Source organism: Pholcus phalangioides, unplaced genomic scaffold, assembly GCF_987345545.1.
Source record: "Pholcus phalangioides strain wild (caught in Gottingen) unplaced genomic scaffold, Ppha-v1.0 ptg000003l_1, whole genome shotgun sequence".
NCBI lineage: Eukaryota > Metazoa > Arthropoda > Arachnida > Araneae > Pholcidae > Pholcus > Pholcus phalangioides.
Genome location: NW_028301596.1, coordinates 41138267 through 41142910, shown reverse-complemented (window position 1 = coordinate 41142910; position 4644 = coordinate 41138267).

Below are 4644 nucleotides of genomic sequence, written 5' to 3'. Positions count from 1 at the left end.
ATATCAACGATTCCAGCGCACAATATTCGATTATACGGAAAAAAATGCAATTGCCATTTTACAACGTTACTATAGTTTGTATATTGAAAACTTAAAAAAAAATATAAATATTAATAAAGCTTTTCGAGAATGAATCAGACGTAAAAAATGAAATGAAAATTATATTTGATCACACAATGATCACACAATGCATAAGATTCTTACTTTTCATAAGGGAAGTTAGCAGCACCATCTATCGGCTTACCATAGAACAAAAATAAAGTAAATAAATGTGAGTATTGAAGACAATTTGAACACTTGAATGCCAATACGGGCTCTTAAATGCATTTTTTCTCATTTGGTGCAACAAATTTTTATTAATTCTATATGTTTATAGTCAATATAAATAGTACCGTAGTGGTTGATATGTATTAAAAGTTGATGTGCGATGCGTATTATTCGATTATGCGGGGGGAAAGTGGTTTAATTTATCATATATATATATATATATCTTAATAATATAATTTTAATATGTATTATTATGCGCGGGCAACTTTAACATTGCTTCTATCGGGGAACTTTTTGTGCAGAGGATTTTATCCTTTTAAGCACTTTTTCTGTTCTTTAGTGTAATTTTGTGTTCGTTTATTCACGGGCTTCGGAATAAATCAGAAATCAAAAATCAAAAATATTTTAGTATCCCTTTAAGCAGGGGTACCTGTTTATCTGTTATCGGATTAAGCGGAACCAACTGTATTCATGAGTAAATGAATTTCGTTGTACCCGTTTAGTGTAATTAAATCCGTATAACTCTTTCCCATCGGTTTTATTATTTTACAACGGCTACTTTCACGTTATCTGTCTTTCTCAAAAGGAACAATCTCTTGCTGATTAGAGAAAATATTTCTTAAGACTGTGTTAGTTTCGAACCTACCGAACGATATCTATATTTTTGAGCATTTTTAATACGTTAACTTCAGCTTGTTCGTGCCTGTAGTTGCTATAGCCCCGGAAGAAAAATAAAAATCGCCCCCAAACCTGAATTGTTGGAATAAAGTAAATCTTCGGACGTGTGATTGCAACGTTGATATAAGTGAAGAAAGGGAAGAAAAAAAAGTGATTATAACGTTATATAGCAAGGACATACTTTATTTTCGGAAAAACTCAATACATAAGAGGCTCAAGTAGCCTGGAACATCACTAGACTAAATACAAGATGTGACAAGGGCGTACATGGGCGCATGCAGCTCTCGTATGTAAACCTACTGCACGTCTTTCCGGAGGTAGTAGACCTCTTTATCATAATGCATTTGCTTTGCATTGTTTTACATTATTCTGCTGGTAAATGACTTCGCGGAGCCCTGTCATGAGAGATAATATGCCTGATTTTAGGTGTTGAACTGCTCCGCCATTGTCTCTCGGATTAATACTAGGAGTATGAGAGAGCTCTCACATGCGATAGCCTCTCCGACCTTTATATTGTTTCAAAAATTATTTCAATAATCATTATTTATCATTTACTGAGTCATTTTCGCCTAAAAATAACCATTAATGAACAGTTCTCTGTAAATATCGCCAAGTTGGCACGTTTGGTTACGGCTATAAGTTAGCGATGTCATGATGCCAAAAGAGAAATGTGAAGATGTCACGCGAGTCGTGAAGATTATGCTAGAAGGTCTCTTTCGCCTACATATAAGGGGCGCCACTAAAACAGAACTAGTCCAGTCGTTGAAATTATATATCGGGAAGACGAAACTTTATTTGTCGATCGCACTCTTGTCGCGCACCGTGATAAACGCGATCATATTAAGTTTAAATATATCGACATTGCTCAAAAACGTAATCAAGATAATAGTTGTGCCGCATAAAGTTTATTCTTAACTTTTCATATTATATTATTACGTATCAACATCATTATCTCACTCACCCTCAAAGACAATATATATAAAAAGAAAATATTAATCACTCACCAGACACCACCTGGAGCGATGGCCTTCTACGCCATTCACCGAGGTATCCCTCTTTGACCATGGAGGAATGAATAACAGGAGGTGACGCGACCAGCGCCTCCGTTGAGAAAGCATGGGGGACTGGGTTGCCAGATGAAGCCAGTGATCGATCTATTAAAGGGACCAAGTAAGCCCAAACAAACCGTGGCTTCCCATGCTTTCCTATGAGAAACATCCCCGTTTTTAAAAATCATTTAAAAATTTACTATTCACTTTAGGAACTCGATTTTTTTTCCTCAAATTCTGTGGATATATTTATACAATTGAACGAGAGCTTTTACAATTTTAGTTGTTATTTGTTTTCGAATATTAACTTCAACAACATGGAACCTTTTGCAAAAATAACCAAAATTTACCCATATCTTGTGCCCTAAAATTCCTTCTCGGCATTTTAATTTAAAAAAAATTATGCCAAAGCATGTAATACCTCAGTGACACAATGTTTAAAGACACTTGAACAAGTGGTGTTTGAAAAAATCTGACTTTTTTTTTTTTTGCGAAAAACATTATATATGCAAAACATTAGCATATATATAATGCCTTTCAGCTGCTCATATTAAAATATTGTAGAAATACTTCCAGTCTAGGTAGAACAACAACAACAATTTTAGATTTCAAATTCAATTCGAAACTGTTTTTTTTTTTTTTTAATTTTCGTACACATACCACTTTAAAAAGCAAAGTAATAGGTACAAAATGAAGAGGGGGGGGAACAGCCCAAGTGATTATTTTCCTAAATACTATAGGCCAGAGAGATGACTTATCGCGGCTCGTAAAAAAAGTTTTTTTTATTTTTAATATTTTTTTTCTCAATACTACATCTACAGTACATAGCGGAAGGTTCGGATGGGCGGCATATATTTCAATCATACGTATTAAAGAATATGAGAGTGGAACGGAAGAAGGGTGGCGAAATTTGTACAGCCTACAGGCAGCAAAACCATAAATACACAGTGGTGGAGGACGCTCGAGCACTTCCAGTACTTTGAGGCACGGGGGCGGCAAAATGCTCTTTGCCCCGTGTGGCAAAAATCCTAGCTACGTCCCCGTCAGAAGGTGCTCGAGCACCTCAGGATTTATTCAGAAATCAAAATTCCTCATGTAAAGCTTAAGACGAGCGCCCACGGGCCTCAAACACTTTCGAAATGTCCCGGATCTATGATAATGATGAACAATACAAAAAGGCAAAATAAACAGTTAAAAGAAAAAATTATGAAAATTGCATTTTATTGGAGCTTCATATTATTTTAATTAATCATATTCCCATAGACATTAATGTGATGCATCAAATTTTTTAAATAAATTGAAGGCACTGAACTAAAAACCTATGACGAGTTGAGAGTTAAAAATGATCTTCCCCTTTCAAAAATAAATTAAAAATATAAAAACCCCTTATACGAAGATAAACTTTTATTTTTACCCTTTATTAGATCATGTAGATTACCTGAAGACGCATTAAACAGTCATGGTGCTTAAATTTATTTAGATATTAATATTTTAAGAGAATTCGATCCGGCAAAACACATGTTAAGTATAGGGAAAAGAGCGGTTTGTTTGGGCTTACTTGTCAGTCCATAGGGTTGCCACAGCGGCTTCAATTTTCCTGCCTGATGTCACCTCCTGTTATTCTTTCCTCCATGCTCTTTGACGGCACCTCACATATTAGTTTCCATCATCTCACTCCACGCACTAAGCGCATTTTAGCGTTTTAAGAAATTAAAGACACATTCACAAAAGCACCCGAAGTGCCTAGCTCTTCAATTCTAAGGACTACACCCTCATTGAACTCACGAGAACGAGCGTGTTCTCTGCTAGAAAACTTGGTGAACTCTGTCTATCTCAACAGGCAAAATCAGAATTGTTTTAGTTTCAGTTTTCTTTGTTCGCATGAACAACTAATGTGATTGGCTAATAAGGTGCTTTTGCACTCATCACATATTAAGAAACCAAAGAATGAAAAGGGGAAGGTGTTTTGGATTTCAACTGGTAAAATCCGGGTCGTGGCACAGCAATGATTCATAAGATGAAACGTCGCATCTCTTATAATGCCAGAGATATTTTGAAAAACAAGTATGTTATGGCGTGACGACTTCTATGTCATGATCATGGTTTCATATATTGGCGTCAATGTTGTTGATGGATCCCAGCAAGTTATATCTAATATAAATGAAATGAATGCGCTGCAATTCTCAGCGTGAGAAAGAATCTAGGAAGATGTTAATGACCATGTTAACTTTAAATTAATATTTGAAATGGAATTTTAGATTTTTAGAATGAATACTTTAAAGTGGAAATTGCAATCATGACACTCTATTTGTAGGTCGCGTTCCGCCAAGATCTCTGCTTGTAAATACGTGTAAATAGTTGTTCTGCGAAATAAATCTGTGACATTTTGCCTTTTTTCATCCTCTGCTCATTTCATGGACTTGTGAGAGAAATTATCTGGAACAATATTAGCTAATGTTATACTGTGTGTTGTTATGCAGCAAACTTACAGGAGTGAGGGCAGGCAAGAGGGGCGAAGACGGTCGTCGTTAGGCGGGCCATATTTTTTTTCTATATATTTACATATATATACAGTGGAGTTCACTTATAACATACCCCCCTCCCGGTTATTTCAGAAGTGTATGTTATGACCTGGAATATTAACGTGGAC